Source organism: Elephantulus edwardii, unplaced genomic scaffold (assembly GCF_000299155.1).
Source record: "Elephantulus edwardii isolate Elephantulus edwardi_28Jun2011 unplaced genomic scaffold, EleEdw1.0 scaffold00057, whole genome shotgun sequence".
Taxonomy (NCBI): Eukaryota; Metazoa; Chordata; class Mammalia; order Macroscelidea; family Macroscelididae; genus Elephantulus; species Elephantulus edwardii.
Genome location: NW_006399807.1, coordinates 488727 through 506493, shown reverse-complemented (window position 1 = coordinate 506493; position 17767 = coordinate 488727).

Here is a 17767-nt window from a genome sequence, read left to right as displayed (position 1 = left end):
TGCAGCAAGCACTTCAGGTCCTCCTCAGTTTCAGCAAGCAGGGTTGTGTCATCTGCATAACGCAGATTGTTGATGAGTCTTCCTTCAATCCTGTTGCCACATTTCTCCTTATACAGCCCAGCCTCTCAGATGATCTGTTCTGCATATAGATTGAAAAGGTATGGAGATAGGATGCATCCCTGGTTTCCTGATTTTGAGCAATGCAGTATCTCTTTTCTCTATTCTAATGACTGCCTCCTGTCCAAGTATACGTTTCACACAAGCACAATCAAGTGTTCTGGAATTCGCATTCTTCTCAGAGTTAGCCTCCGTTTGTTGTGATTCACACAGGAAAAAACCTTTGCATAGTCAATGAAACAAACAGACATTCCTCTGGTACTCTCTGCTTTCAGGCAAGATCCATCTAACATTAGCTATAACATCCCTAGTGCCACGGTCTCTTCTAAACCCAGCCTGCACATCTGGCAATTCTCTGTTGATGTGATGTTCCAATCATTTTTTAATAATTTTTGGCAGAATCTTGCTTGCATGTGATATTAATAATATTGTTGGATAATTTCCATACTCAAATTAAGACAGGTTAGGAAGAAGGATTGGCCATCTACTTCCAAAATAACAGGCCTTTGAAAACCTACATACAATAGAGCACACTATGGTTAGCAGACATGACTAGGCCACTAGAGTTCCCTAAACATAAAAATGTAAGCATTAAGGTTAAAATGAGCCTCTAGCACCACCTAAAGTATTCTCAAGTGTCCCCAGCAGCATATATGTGACAAGCTGAGAACCATTGGTTCAAAGCCCTCGTTTCACTACAAGAGTGAAGACATTAGAAACCAGAACTGTACCCCAGTGTTTGACAACATTGCCCCTGGAAGAAACAAAGTTTAAATCCAGACTCTGTGGCCTTGGTTGTATTTTGGCCATATACACTTTGCAAGTTTCTGGTTTTTTCATCAGTAAAATGGAGAAAACAGGACCTGCTGCCACTGCTTTGGGAATGAGCGAGAGCAAATGCATGTTCTCTCAGTAGGCAGTGCTAGTGTGTGTTCTGTTAGCTTAGTGTGCTTCCATCCCAAAGAGAAACTTTATCAGGCCAGGATCCTCTCACCTGCCACCTAAGCCAGCAGTGTGCTCCACAGGGCGTGAACCGTTGTATCTGGTGTTGATGGTGTTGTTATATACTGTCTAGTCTGAACTAACCCATAGCTGAACCTCCAATGAGTTTATCAAATGCTATAAATCATATGGGATGGAATTTCCTATCTTTGTCTCTCAGAGCAGCTGGTAGATTTGAATCATGTGCCTTTGGGTAGGCAAAGCAGCTCTCATCACTAGACTAACGTAGCTCCTCTTCCTCTACTGCTTCTGATGTTGTTGTGTATCATTGAGTCAGAACCGATTCATAGCTGACCTTCCAGCAGGTTTTCAGAAGCAGTGCACAGGAGGATATTGCCCAACATTTCCCCCACAGAGCAGCTGGTTGATTGCCCACTGCCACGGAGCAACTGGTGGATTAGAACCACATTCCTTTGTGATGGCAGTTGATCTCCTTATCATTAGGCCACCAGACTTCCTTCTGGCTCTAATTTTGTTGTTGTGTGCTGTCGAATTTGAACTGACCTATAGCTGACCTTCCCGTGGGTTTTCAGAGGCAGTTAATAGTATGGAAAGAGATTGACTGTCTTTCTCCTGTGGATCAGTCGGTGGATTCAAACCACATGCCTCTGGGATTGCAGCGTAGCTTCTTACCACTAAGCCACCAGAGTCAAATTTTCCTGGGGCAAGTGCTTGGGCAATAATAAGAGGCTCCCTTTTCTCCCAGCCCTCTTCAACCTGGTGTCTGGTGCAACCAACTAACTTAAGGAAGCACAGGAACTGAGAAAGTTATCATGAAAAGCACAGAGCATCTGCCCTTCTCCCATCCCAAATAGTCAACACTTTCTAGAGTCATCGTGCCCTTACACAAACATGCAGAAACTCTACTCTACCCATGATGAATACTTTGATCTCTTTGGAAGCCACATCCAAGCTGATTGTGTTCCAGAATGCACCACAAAAGGACCGATAAATCAATAAGCAAAGAAGCTCAGAACATTAGGACTGAAAAGGACCACCTTGGCAATCCCTGGGACCAACCTATTCTCCTGGCAAATAGATAAAACTGAGGCGCACAACTTCCCAGAGAAGCTGGTGGCTCCTAGGGTCACCCAGCTGGAGTGGAGATGTTGGGACTTGGAGCTGGGTCATCCAGGTCAGCACGTCTCACTGTCCACTGCTTCGGTAGTCAGTTACTTGTCCCTGGGCAGTGACACAAAGCATGTAGATAACCTTAATAGTGGTTTTCTAGAAGAAGAAATGGCTAGCATGTTGGTGGAAGAGGGTGTAAAGAATAGTGTGAGATTTTGGTCAGATGTGGAGTCAAAGCTAGTTCTCCACTTACTAGTTGAGCTTGTCCTTTGGCATGTTAGCCAACCCCTCCACTTCAATTTCCTTTTCTGAAGCCTGAAAGTTATACCACCTATGAGACTCTCGTGAGGAAAAAGGGAAAACTTGCTTAGTAGGTAAATAACCCACTGGGGAGCTCTGGTGGCTCAGAGTGTTATACTGCTAACCTAAAAGGCTATGGTGCTCTGGTAGTTGGAATCCACCAGCAGTTCCTCAGGAGAAAGATGGACTCGTTCCTTCCATGCAGTTTATAGCTTTGGAAACCCAATGGAGGGTCAGTTATGAGTCAGCTTCAAATCACTGATGATGAAGTTGAGAATCCCCAGGGACTCGAGTCATGTTGTAGGTGCCCTTCCACACACCTCCCAGGAGATGCAGAAGCAATGTGGGACAATTACAGGTCTATCAGAAAGGACGTGAAGACGTTCTGGAAGGTCCCCTGAGAAAGGGAGAGCTGGAACAGTGTGTGGTTGCTGAGGAATCGGCCTGTTGAGGAACTCTTAAGTGGTGAGTGGTGGTGTCTTGTGGGGAGGAAAGGAGAACACGAGGCAGCACAGCGAAACTGCTAACATGGAGATAAGTTAGGAAGGAGCGGAGCTCCCAAGACCACTTGGAACAAGCTTAGCTGGGTTTTCAAAGGAAGAAAGCAAATTTTTTAGAGCAAGGGGAGAAGGAATGTCTGTAGGAGAGGGAACTCCAAGGCGGTGCCGCCCTGTCTGAATCGCCGTGGCTGCTATTTTAGGTGTCTCTCTCCTTGGATGGAGCGCTGGCTCCCAGAGAATGTTCCCAGAGTTTCCGCCTGTCTGGAATGAGGGTCCCCAGGGTTTTCACTCACTGTGCTCTCGATCGTGCTACTGCAGCCATGTGGATCCTACACACACACACACACACACATCACACACCTCACTTACCTTAACGCACACCCCACATGCACACCTCCCACACACTCCCAATTAACTTATATGTACGAGCACATACACACCACACACATACACACCTTTTAGGTACACCCCACATGCACACCATACACACTCACCTCATATGTACACCCTACATGCACACCCCACACACACCCACTCACCTTATATATACACCCCCCTCATACACATCACACACACACACTCACCTTATATATACACACCCCTCATACACATCACACACACATACCCACTCACCTTTTATGTACACCCCACATACACACCACACACACACACTCACCTCATATGCACACCCCCCTCAACACCACACTAACCTCATAGATACACCCACAAGCATGCTACACATATACCATCCTCCTCTTCACATATACATCACACCACCACCCTCCACAAGCACACCCTACATACATACACAACACACCCCCACACCTTAAATCACGTGTGCACACCACACACTATGCATGTACCATAACACACACCCCCACACCCCCCACATACCTATCTCCCACGTGCATACCACACACACATCACACACACCTGCTATCCGAGGCAGCATCTCCCAGGGCAGCTCAGTCACAGGACGTGCCTGGGCTGCGTTGCCAAGACAAGCAACCAGCTGGCAAGGGTTCCAAAGTCCAGTCTCTGAGGACACCTCAGGTCTTGCTCAAGTTTTACAAAGTTGCTTGTTTAAAGTTTATTCTCTGGAACAAAGTAAACTCTAAGAAGGGAGGAGAGAAATTATAATCTCTTGCTGTAAAAAGCACAGAATCAGCATGATCAAATTTTATTTTTCAGATGGAGAAACTGAGGCACTGTTTCGTTGCTTAATGTTGTTTTTGCTGTTATGTGCCATCGAGTCACTTGCGACTCATAGCGACCCTATGTACAACAGCTCATAACTCTATCCTGAGCCAACCTAATTGTCTTTCACACATCTACCCTCATTACCCTAGTCACTAAGTCAATTCATGTCATCAAGGGTCTTCCTCTCTTGCCTCTCAAGCATGCTGTCCCTCTCCAACAACTGGTCCCTGCTTGCAACATGCCCCAAGTATGTCAGATGGAGCTTCAGAATTCTTGTCTCCAAGATTCATTTTCTCTAAGATGAACCTGGTTGTTCTCCTAGCAGTCCAATACTCTTCTCCAGCACCAAAGCTCAAAGGTATCAATTCTCCTTCTATCATCCCTAGTCATTGTCAAGCTTTCTGATGCATAGCAAATAATTGTGAAGTCTATGGCCTGGAGCAGGCACACCTTAGTCTCCAGACTGATATCGTTGCTCTTCAGTACTCTGGAGCTGTCTCTGACAGCAGATCTTCACAATGCAACTCATCTTTTGATTTCCTAGCTGTTAATACTAAGAGTGTTGATTGTGGAGCCAAGCAAACGGAAGCTGTTTGTTGAACAATCCCAATCTCTTCTCCATCTATCATGATTCTGCCAATCAGCCCATTGATGAGAATCTTTGTTTTCTTGATGTTGAGCTTCAATGCATATTGAAGCCTCCAGTCCTTGACCTTCTGCAGCAAATACCTCAGGCCATCCTCAGTTTCGACAAGCAAGGTTGCATCATATAATGCAGATTGTTGATGAGTCTTCCTCCATCCTGATGCCATAGTTCTCCTCATAAAGCCCAGCCTCTCAGATGATCTCTTCTGCATATAGATTGAAAAAGTATGAAGATAGGACACATCCCTAGCACATTTTGTTCTTGTTGTTGCCTTCGAGTCTAGCACAACTCATAGCGACCCTATGAACAAAACACCTAAAGCCCTTCTAGAACTAATGACATTTATCGAAGTTCACAGATTTTTCTGGAGGCATGTTATTTAGGAAGTAGATGTCATGCCTACTTTCAAACCTGTCATAGTATTTTACTCTTGTTATGTGCCATTGCGTCACTTGTGATGAATAGCGACTTTATGTACAGCACCTCTGAACCCTGCCCTGTCTTGAGCCAGTCTCACTAATTCCGACACACCAACCCCCATCGTCCCAGTCACTATATCAATCCATCTCATCTGGGGTCTTCCTGTCCTGCTCTGTCCGTCCACCCTTCTGAGCATGATGTCCTTCTCCAAGGACTGATATCTCCAGCATACACCCTGCTAAATTCATAGTGAGTCAGAAACAGGAAAATAATAATAATAATAATAATAATGATATTGTTATGTGCCAGTGAGTCAACTACGACTCATAGTGATCTTGTAAATAACAGATTTGAACTTGGCCATACCCTGTGCCATTCTCACCATCTCTGATATACTTGAGGCCATTGTTATAGTGACTGTATCAAACCATCATGTTGAGGGTCTTCTTTTCTTACGCTGACCCTTCATCTTTCCTGGTACCAAGGACTAGACACTCCCAATAACATGCACAAAGCATGTGAGGTGAAGTTTCACTGATCCTCTTTAGTCTTTCATATACATAGTTGTAAATGTAGCAAGCTCTGGCAGCTCTGGAGTTTTTACACACATCTCTGGTCTCAACAGGTTGTGAAGAAAAATTTTTTATTATTAATTTTAATGAAAGTTTACAGAGACTTAGGGTTTTCATTCACTCATACATTGTTGCACTTTTCTCCCTGTCCACCCCCTGTCCCCCAATTCACTCTTCTCTTTGAAAATAAAAGAAAAATTCTTTTTTTTAATTATAATTAAATTTTATTAGTTTTAATGAACATTTACAGAGATTTTGGGTTTTCATTCATTCATTGTTGCACTGTTTTCTCTACCCTCCTCCCCAGTTCGTTCTTTTTCTCCCCACCCCGAATGTCTGTTTTAATTGTCCAATTGCCACAGTGCTTGTCAAAGCCAGTTCTGATTAATCTCCTTTGTCAGTGTGTCCTTTGCCATTCCCTATCACTCCTCCCTGAGAGAGACTTCACCCTGATTCATAAGGAAAAGGGGATGGCGTATTCTCTTAGCTACTTCCTGCTGAAAAGGGACACTGTAGGTTTCAGGGTGAAGATCTTCTCTCACTACAAAAGAAAAATTCTTAATCCCTCCCCCCAAGTCCACTCCACTGTGCAGCCTTCATTCTGGACTCCAGTCATGGCAATAATACCTAATCATATTTCCCTTTCAAACAGTTCTCTCCCTCATCTGTTTCAATGCAGTATATACTATTTATACCCTCTTTCTCAGTCTTCCCTCAGCCCTGATGTCAGTCCCATTTTACAACAGTGGCCCTATGCATTTTTGTCCTTTTGTGAGTGAGACATTTCACTCAGCATAATGTCCTCCAGGGTCACCCATTTTCTATAATATTTCATGAGTTCCTTGTTTTTCAATGTAGCATAGTATTATTCCATTGTGTGAATATACCACAGCTTCTCTATCCATTTGTTTGTTGATGGCACTTGGGTTGTTTCCAACTCTTTGCTACTGTGAACAAAGCCACGATAAACATGGGTGTGCATATATCTGCTTGGGTGTCAGTTATGGTTTCTTTAGGGTATATTCCCATAAGTGGGATTGCTGGGTTAAATGGTATTTCTATTTGCAACTTTCTGAGAAAGTGCATACAGACTTCCATAGTGGTTGCACCATTTTACACTCCCTCCAACAGTGGATAAGAGGTTCCAGTTTCTCTGTGACCTTGCCAGCATTTGGTGCTTGCTGTTCTGTTAAATTTTGCTATTCATACTGGGGTGAGATGATATCTTATAGTTGTTTTGGGTTGTGAAGAAATTTGAAAACTGAAGTTTGAAAAAGAAACACATGCCCCAGGCCCACTCCCTGATGAATGGCAGAATGAAAACTTGAAGTTCTGCAATCCCACAGAGCCCAGGTAAAGCTACACTCTTGAATCCATGTCTAGGGTTTTCTCTCGATGCTAAAGCTAAGCCTTATCCTTTATTGAACCTTTTATAATCTTTATCTTCTTCATTATCTTTAAAAAAAAACCCCAAAAAAAACCCAGAGAGAGACCTTCCTTTCTCCAAGGACAAAGAAGGAAATACATGGTAAGTACAAAGTCAGCAGGGGAGGATAATTCAATAGTTAGAATGAAGATATTGAGCTTCACAGAGGTGACGTGACTTATCTAAAGTCTTAAGTAAGTATTGTAGAGTCAGGACTGCTCACCTGGTCTGCCTGACCCCAAAGTCTGTGTATGCTTCCTTCCAGGACTTCAGGCTGCCTGATAATGCTAAGATTATGTTACATCCATGCACCCCAGTGAACAGAGAGAAGTGTTCTGGAGAGTAAATGTATAAACTCAACATTTTCTGTGGCTGACCCACCAAGCAGGGAGTTCTGGTGGCATATTCCACAGGGAGTTGCACTGCCAAGCCAAAGACTGGGCTTCCTCGGTCATTTGAATCCACCAGCAGCTCTGAAGAAGAAAGATGAGCAGTTTTCTGCCACTTGATTTAAGCCTCTGAAACCAGGTGGAGAGTCATTTATTAATTGAAAGCAGTTGGAATGGCAATCAAAGAGAAAGAGAGAATCTACCAAGTGAACTCTCAACATCAAGCTACAGGTTAACTTTACACACGATCTTTAGCTGTGTGATTCGAGGAGTTCCGTTTGGACTAAGTGGAAATGTATACACACAGAAGAACTGCCCATAACACTCCCTAACACTAACCTATGTTACTTTTTATGAAGATGTATTTTTTCCTTTTCCATTAGTGATTAATTTATGTTCAGTGATTGCATCTTTGGAAGATATGAGGAAATGGAGAGAGAGCCAGTCAAAGAGTAGAATATAATGGACTCCAATGATCGATTTGATCTGGCAGCCTCTCTCTGGGAACTGTCCCCTTTCTTCATGTTTCTTCCCCATGACCTGCCCCTGGTTCAGGATTAGGCATCTGACCCTTATTGGAACAACATCTCTTCCCAAAACTATTGGAGTTGGGCCTGATGTGCACTCTCTTCAGGTAACTGTGGACTGGACACTTACTATCTATTGAGCAGACTAAATAAGTCTCTGGCTCAAGTCAGTTCCATCCTAAGGTTCAGGGAGTCTGTGAGACACTCCTATAGCCTTATAATAAAGCACCTCACCTCGAGGGACTGTCCCATAAGTTTGCACTTTTGACTTTGCTGTGTCTTATCACAGCCACGTCCTAGCAAAACCTGCTGTTGAAGGTTTTCCGTTATCAATTTGGTGAGAATGTTTGGTTTGGGTTTTTTCCCCCTTACCAGGTATAGATTTAAGTTGAGCCTCTTCATAGTGCAAATAGCATGGTTGGCTATTAACTGTTAATGATTGCCTATTAACAAGTCTACCCAAGGCTCCTTTAAAGAAAAGCCTGGCTATCTACTCAAAACCACCTCATTGAGCACAGCTCCTCTCTGACAAATATGGGACCACCATGAGCCAGAATCAACTCCCCAGCAACTGTTTTCAACAACAGCAGCTGTTGTTGTTGCTTTTTGTTTAAATATGTTCAAGACAATGAATTGACTCTCCCAGGAGTTTTTGCATTTAGAGGCTCATCAGGGCAGCCAGTCAGCTTTAAAAAGGTAACATTATTGAAGAGCTATTGGGCATCTGCAAGAAGACAGGGTGGCATGTGAATGCCCTGGAAACTCACACCACATGAATGGTGTCTCAGTTTTCTTGTTGGTGATCATGGAGGCCTTTTGAGCCAGGAAAGAGACACAAAGACAGAGAAGAGAAATATGGTCATACATGGAAAGCAACAAGCTATACTTTGTACATAGTTTGTATACTTGTTTTAACTTATTTACTTTTTCCTTTAGTGCCTGGTACAGACACTAAGTAAAGGCCAAATGAATAGATAAGTGAATGAATGATTAATTAAGGGAATAGGCCATAATATCAAATTTTTCTTAAGCCCACTGGAATTCAGAAAGTATTTTCAAATTCAAGTCACTCATACTTTACCCAAATAATTATCATAAACATCATCATAGTAGCTAACATTCATTAGGTGCCAATGAACCTACTGACTGCCACATAACACGTGAGAGTCTTTATACATGTTGCCAATCTTTAGCACAATTTCTGGAGTAGGTAATATTATTCCCATTTCATACATGAGGAAACTAACAACTCAGAGAAATTATGCCATTTGTGCAAAAGGAATCCATTTTGCCCCTTGTGAACACAGGGGCTTGACACTAGAATCCCTGCTTGTAACTGTATGTAATACCAGAAAATGAACAAAAAAATTGAACTCAATTGTCATTGGATATATTCTGACTCATAGTGACCAATTCCCAAAGCTATAATTTTTTTATGGGGCCAAGGAGTTGGCAGATTCAAACCATCAACCTTTCAGTTCACAGCCCAGCATACTACCAGGGCTCTCTCTCCTCATCCCAGAAAGAATTGAAGTCAACTAAGTTCTAATTGCTTCTCTTGCTTTCCTCTCTTTTTATCTCTCTCCCCTGACAACAAGCTGACTTTCTTCCTACCCCAAACCTGGAACACTGATCCCCCTGGGACGAGTGTTTGCTGTGATGTCCCAGGTGCAGTACCTGCCTGACAAGTAGGGGCCAGGAAGTCTGGCCACAGAGGGAGGCTCTTGCACTGCCTCTCTCCACCCTCCCTCTCCAGGACATGTGAGCAGAGATGCTTCAAACACTGGACTCTGGAATGAGCCCCTCCAAGAGCAAGAACAAAGAGAAGGCTGTGTTCCTGGTCTCACCCTGAAATCAGAGTCCCAAGAGGAGTGGGAAAACATCAGAACAAAGCAAGCCTTGATCAATCGATTAGCAGAGACCTGGAAGTGTGTTAAAGTGAGAGCATTTGTTAACATGTTGAAGCTATCATGTGGGGAGAAGCAGGAATAATGTGGTCTTTTGTGGAATATAGAGAAAATATGAGAATATAGAAATACAGGCAACTTTCTTTTGTATGCTTCGAATTCAAAGACTTAGCAATATGCCTTTATTGAATATGTAATATATATCTGATAAGCACAAGCATGTACTGAATTTAATTTGCTTAAAGAATAAATTTTACTATGCAAATCTCAGTTTAATAAAACTTATTATCATGGTTGGCATATTCTGAAAATTGAATGTCCTTAATACTGGGAAAACTTAGGCGAGGACATTTTTTTTTCTTTCCTAATAGTGTCCTGAGGGAAACATGTTATTTTTGGAGCCCCTTCCCAGCATTACACAATTATAATCTCTCTAACATGAACTCCTGAAATGCAGAGCTTGCCTGCTTCATCCTGATCTGCTCAGCAGGCCACAGAGAGACCGGCTCATAACATACAGTCAATAAAAGAGTTCAATTGAATTAAAGGAGAGAGAGTGGTTGTAGATGATCAAAGGCAAAAGAAGCAGCCGGGAAGGCAGCAAAGCAGAGTGAACAGGGGAAAAAAGACCTCATTTTCAGCCCTGCTTTCCATCACTCCTTCCCAGAGTTCTCTGGCAGTTCCCTGGCAAGGCTCCCACCCTGTGCGGAGCCTGGAAGGGAGATGGCAGAATGATGTTGCTCCTGGGACCTTGTGGGGGCCCTTTGATTCCCCTGCTGCTGGGCAGGTGCACTTGCTAAATTACACAGCAGGGTAGCAGGGCACTTCTAGCCACCCCAGCCCCACCTGGCAAATGAAGCCTTGTTTTTTGACAGACAGACTTTACATGGCCAAGCCAGGAGGCTCCCAGGTAAAAACTGGGAAACAGATGCTTTTGCCAGTAGCAAACTTGGCTGGTGGGGGATGGTGGGTGGGTGCAGCAGCTGAGAAACCAGCAACCAGAATCCAGAAATCTGCTGCCCATCCAAAACTGAGGAAGGATCCTGGGCCTTGGGAAGCTGAAGAGGCATTTACTGCACCTTCTGAGAGCCTGTTCTTTGACTATTTCCATAGTTAAGTCACGTTCTCTCTTAACCTGCTTCCTCATATTTTTTAAAGGAAATTATACTGCTTACTTCAAGGGTGTTTTCAGCATTAAATGATGTCTATCATATGATAAGCACTCTGTCCTAATCAAGATGACTTTTTCTAAAAAAAAGCATTAATTCAAATTAATGAGAAACTGCATTTATCAAATCTGGAAATGTCATAAAAACAGAAATAAGACTATAATGCTGATTGACAGAGTAACCATCATAAAAAAAAATCACTGTCTTGGTGTTTCAATGTCTTTACCTATTAAAACTGAAAGCAAAAGCAGTTACTATCGAATCAGTGCTAGCTTATGGAACCCCCACGTGTGTCAGTAGCATGGGGCTCTATAAAGTTTCCAACGGCTGGCTGTCCAAAAGTCCATCACCAAGTCTTTCTTCTGAGAAAGACCATGCAACGACTAGAACCTTCAACCTTTTACTTAGCAGACAAGTACATCAGCCATTGGAGTTACCGAGGAATTCTTCCTTCTGTTAATTGGTAGAAAGATCTGTAGGGCATACAGTAAGTCAACATGGATGTTCTAAAGTCAAACCAGTCAGCTTAGGAGCTACAGGTCAGGTTACCAGACCAATATTTTTGTTATGTGCTGCGCTGAGTTGGAACCAACTTAAAGCTGACCCTCTAGTGTGTTTTCAAAGCCTGTTAAATTGCAAGAGAGACGACTGTCCATCTTTCTCCCATGGAGCAGCTAGTGCATTCAAACTGCCTACCTTTGAGTTGACAGTACAACTTCTTAGCTACTAGACCATGTGAACTCCCTACAATGAAAGTTTACAAAGCAGATTGGTTTTTTTCATTCAACCATTCATACACATTCTATTTTCTAACCTGGAGAAAAGATGAAAGTTATACAAGTGTCAGGTCTTTCGTTCATTGGGTCACTATGAGTCGCCTATAACTCGGTGGCAATTTACAACACCACCACCACTAATTACAATTGTTGTTTTTGTGTACCCTAGAGTTGGAATCGACCCAATGGCAGATTCCAGAGGCAGTTAATCATACGGCAGGAGATTGCCCATCCTTCTCCTGCAGAGCAGCTGGTGGACTCGAACTTGTGTGCCTTCAGGATTGCAGCACAGCTTCTTGCCACTAGGCCACCAGAGCTCTCTACTAATTACAATAATCATAACATGGTCATGTTTACCCTACTCCTTCCTTGCAAATCCTATTTCTGTTGGTCTTTCTCCTGCCATCTTACTCTACCCCTTCCAGCCTTCAGGGCTTTATCCCTGGGCAGATGTTGCACTTTTGACCTTGAATAGTTGGTTTTTCTAAAAGAGCTTCCTAATATTATTGGTCACCTTAAAGGCCCATCTATTATTTTGCTGCAAGTTGAGTCGTGGTCTCAGGGATTCCATCAATGAAAGACATGTTTTTAAAAAATTAGTTATGCAGCTTGACATCTGAAAGGTTGTTGTTGTTGAGGATGATGACTGCCATCGAGTTGCAGATGACTCATAGCGACTCTATGAACAAAACACCTAACGCCTTTCCATAACTATTGTAGTTTCTCCATGTTCCTAGAGTTTCCACAGGCATTTGGTTTAGGAAGTGGATGCCACTCCTGCTTCCAAATCTGTCCTACAACTGGGAACTCCACCAAAACTGTCCACACTTGGAAACCATTATGGTATTTGAAATCCCAAGGGCACGAGGTTCGGAATCACAGGAAACCCAGATTACATCAGTACAACAAATTGACAAGGAGTGGTGTACAAAGCAGAAGAATGTTCCCCCAAAACAACAACACTAGTCTCATTCAGCTTTAGTGTAATCAAGTCGAATATGACTCATAGCAACACTATAAACAAAAGACCTTAACTCTGCTCTATGATTAACGTCTTTTCTTTATAGTTTATAGAGTTTCCAAAGGCATCTGGTTTAGGAGCTGGATGCCACTCCTACTTCCAAACCTGAAACAATCTGGAAGCTTCACCAGACTGTCCATCAATGGCACTTGACACAGCGGTGGCACATTAATTTTCAACTCCAAGTTATTAAGTAACAAATAGGCAAATGACTGCTGTACCACTTCAAGAACATTCATTCTTATATTAATAAAATTCCCTATGGATTTTTAAAGCCACACCTAGAAAATGCTCTTGACTATGCTCCACCCTTGGCTCCTTGTCAACTAGGACAAAAGTCCGGGCCGACTGACACCCTCTTGTGGAGGGGAAAGAACCAATAACATAACTCAACATCAAAGAATATAGCTTTCAATTTTGGTTGCATTACCAATAACCCAAGCCAAAATCAGACCAAACACAATAAGTTGAGTCATAGGCTCAGGGATTCAATCAGTGAGAGCAATGTTTTTATAAATTAGTTATGCATCCTGATATCTGAAAGATAGGTGACAAAAATCTCTCCAGAAATGATTGCACACATGGTGAAGACACATAGGATTGGCACTACCAATTTTAACTGCCTCACAATAACACATCAAAAAGGCTGAACAGAGGGTCAGTGTCAATAAGGAGTTTTCTATTATGTGTGTAGAACTCTGAGATCTGGCCTTATCCTAATCAGTATGACTATTTAAAAAAAAAAATTCATTAAATTAGCACAGAAACTATGCTTAGTGCATTTGGAAATTATCCAAAACTGAGATGAGATTAATCCAGTGATTAATAAAAGAGCAGGATTTTAAAAAGAAGAGCCAAAGCCACTGTAGCATTCAGAGAAGAAATATTTCAAGAACTACACTATGGCTAACAACGGGGGGGAAAGAAGGACATAGAGGTGAAGTATAGGATAGAGAGGCAATAAGCATAAAAAATAAAAGGGGGGAAGTGACTTTAAAAAATTAATCAACATGAGTCATTGATGCAATGTGACTGCCAAAAAACATTAACATCGTCTTATGGTCCATTAGTAAAAGAACAGTGCCCAGAAACGAGAATAAATGGTTCCAATATGCTATGATTCAAACTAGAATATTTCTAGAGGAAAAGTAACTAAACTCGACTTGAGCCAGACTATTCTAGAGGAAAAATAACAAAAATAGCAAAGGTTCTGGAAAGTCGTATGATCTGAGAAACAGGTTTGTATAGTGGAGGTCAGGCAGAACTTTGTGTAGTCGCAATGCTCTGTGGCCCATTACTAGTTGTTGTTGATGTTAGGTACCATTGAGTGGACAACAACTGATAGCAACAGATCTACACCTTACCTTGCCCTACACCATCCTCACAATCTCTGATCTGTTCAAGCCCACTGTTACAGTCACTGTGTCAAACTCACTGGGGGTCTTACTCTCTTCCTCCGACGCTCCACCTTTCCCAGCCTGACGTCCTTTTCCATGGACTGATCCCTTCCGACAACATGCCCAAAGTACATGAGAAAAAAATGTCACTATCCTGACCGCGAAGGAGGACTCAGGTTACACTTCCTCCAAGACAGACTAGTTTGCTGTTTTGATAGTCCATAGGATATTCAGTACCTTTTTCCAACACCACAATTCAAAGGCATCAATTTTATATTTTAATTTTGGATTAATTTACTGTTTCACTCTATATTTTTTCGTGTATGTTTCACAGGGTTTTTTTGTTTGTTCGTTTTGTTTTGGTTTTGTTTTTTGGGTTTGTGGGGGTTTTTTTGCTTTATATTGGTTTGCTTACAAAGCAGAGTTTGTTCCATTTGTGTCTCAGTTCTAATTTCCTTGGGGTATATTCCTAGAAATGGAATAGCTGAATCATACAGAGTTTCCATGTTCAACTTTTTGAGGAAATGCTAACCTGCCTTCCAGAGTGGTTGTACCATTTTACAATCCCACCACCAGTGTATGAGAATTCCCACCTCTCCACATCCTCTCTAACATTTATTGCTTGAAATCTTGTTAAATTTTGCCACTGCTACTGGGGTGAGATGGTACCTCATTGTGGTCTTGATTTGCATCTCTCTTATTGCTACTGATTTGGAACATTTCTTCATGTGTCTGTTGGCCATCCAAAGGTCTTCCTCTGAAAAGTCTTTCCATGTCTTTTGCACATTTTGTAATTGGATTCTCAGTCTTTTTCTTGTGGAGGCCCAGGACTGTTCTACAAACTTTCGTTATGAGACTTTTATCTGAGTTGATTTTGCCAAATGATTTTCCCCAGTCTATAGGTTTTCTTTTCACCCTGTTGAAAAAAGTTTTTGATGAGCACAGATATTTAATATTTATAAGGGCTCATTCATCAAATTTATCTTCTTCAGACTGTACATTTCTGACTTTATTTGGCAGTCTCTTTCTACCATAGACTAGGCCTTCTAAACTTAACCCCAATTTGTATCTTAAGCATTTTATGGTTTGGCCCTTTACTCCTAGGTCTCTGATCCACCTTGAGTTGATTTTTGTTTATGATATGAAATGTGGATCGTGTTTTAGCTTTTTGCAGGTAGCAGTCCAGTTTTGCCAGCATCCTTTGTTGAAGAGGTTGTCATCTCTCCATTTGAAAGGCTTTATTTCCTTATTGACTATTAGGTGGTCATAGATAGAGAGGCTCATTTCTGGGTTCTCAATTCTATTCCATTGGTCTATATGCCTATCATTATACCAGTACTATGCTGTTTTCATTACTACCACTGTGTAATAGGTTTTGATGCCAAGGAGTGCTATGTCTCCCACTTCGCTTTTGTTTTTCAGAAGTGCTTTTTTTATTCAGAGTCTCCTCTCCAAATAAACATGACCATTTTATTTTTTTATCTCCTTGAAAAAAATTAATTTAATATTTGGATTAGGATTGCATTGAATATGTAGATTGCTTTTGGTAAGATTGTAATTTTCAAAATATTGAGTCTATCTATCCATGAACAGGGCACATTTTCCCATTTATTTAAATCTTTTATTGTTTCTAGCAGAAATGTCCTATAGTTTGTTCTGTATAGGTCTTTTGTGTCTCTAGTTAAGTTCATTCCCAAGTATCTCAATTTGTGGTTTGCTCTTGTAAATGGTTTCCTTCTCTGAGTTCTCATATCCCACAGATTTATGGGTATCAATTCTGTTACCCTACTAAATCAATCTACTAGCTCTAACAGATTTTTGTGAGTCCTTAGGGTTTTCTGGGTACACTATCATACCTTCTGCATATAGTGACAGTTTAACCATCTCTTTACTGTCATATTTCCTAGAAAGCACTTCCAATATTTAATATTTTGACAGTGGGCGTCCTTGTCTGGTCCCTGTTCAACAGTAAAATACTTTTAGTCTTTCTCCATTGAGAAATGGCTTTTGATTTTGTATATATACTTTTTGCTATATTGAGAAAATTCCCTTCTATTTCTATTTTGTTGACTCAGAGACTGGATATAATGGCAAACAAAAACAAATTCCTGCTCATATGAAACTAGGTACAGGTGAAGCAATCCACAAAGAAACGTAAAAGTGACTCTTCTCTCCAGAATTATGGAGTTGGGTGATGTTTATGCACTGAGTCAGAACTGGCTCACAGATTTTCAGAGGCTGTAAGTCGCAGTAGAGAAGATTTCCCATCTTTCTCCCACAGAGCTGCTGGCGGATTCCAACCATTGAGACGCCACCTTTAACTAGCAGCACCACAACTTACAGATAACACTACCAGCAGCTACTGAGCTCCTCTTGAAATGTACAGGTTTTATGTACCGTTGAGTTAGAACAAGTCATAGCTCATCCTTCAGTGGGTTCTCAGAGGAAGTAAATCTCACAGAATGAGATTGTCCATCTTTCGCCCATGGAGCAGCTGGTGGATTCAAACTATGTGCCTTTGTGTTGGCAGCTTAACTCCTTACCACTAAGCCACCAGAACTCCATTAGCAGGAGTTGTTACTGTATTTCTGTCAACTATGATGATTTCTATGAGCTGAGTTCTTCTTAGCTTGTTACAGTCCTTATTCCTTATCTGTGGTTTTGATGGCATAGTCGTTAAGCAGTTGCACTGTTAACCCAAAGGACAGCATATCTCCCTCCAACAGTTCAAATCCCCCAGAGGCTCTGTGTGAGAAAGATGAGCAGACTTCTGTCACTATTTAGCCTCTGAAACCAGATGGAGGAGCACTGTGAGTCGGAACCACCTCAAAGGCAGTGAGTGATTCCTTATCACAGGAACCTTAGCGGCCAGAGTGCTGCTTAGCTAATCAAGTTAACAAGCCTAGAAAAGGTTGAAGAAAGAATCCCTCATAGGATGAGTAAAGGCAATGGTGTAAAAAACTGTATACGAACTTTATGAATTTTTATGTAAACCATTATAAAACAAATTTTTTTAAATAATAAAAAATTATATTAAAGAGTCCTCCATTAAAGAACATTATAACATAATCCCAGACTCTTTTCACCAAGTTCATATTTTCCTACTACTGATCCTTCTTCTCTGTTCCCAACTTTTGCATTCCAGTCACACATTATTATTAATGCATCTTGATTGCATGTTTGATCAATCTCTGACTGCCAAAGTTGGTAGATATCCTCTATGTCCTCTTCTTTTTCTCTGGTTGTTGGTACATATTTGAATGATAGTCTCTTGGTACCAGCAGCCAGGAAATTAAAAGATGTATTGCGATGGGAAAATCTGACCTC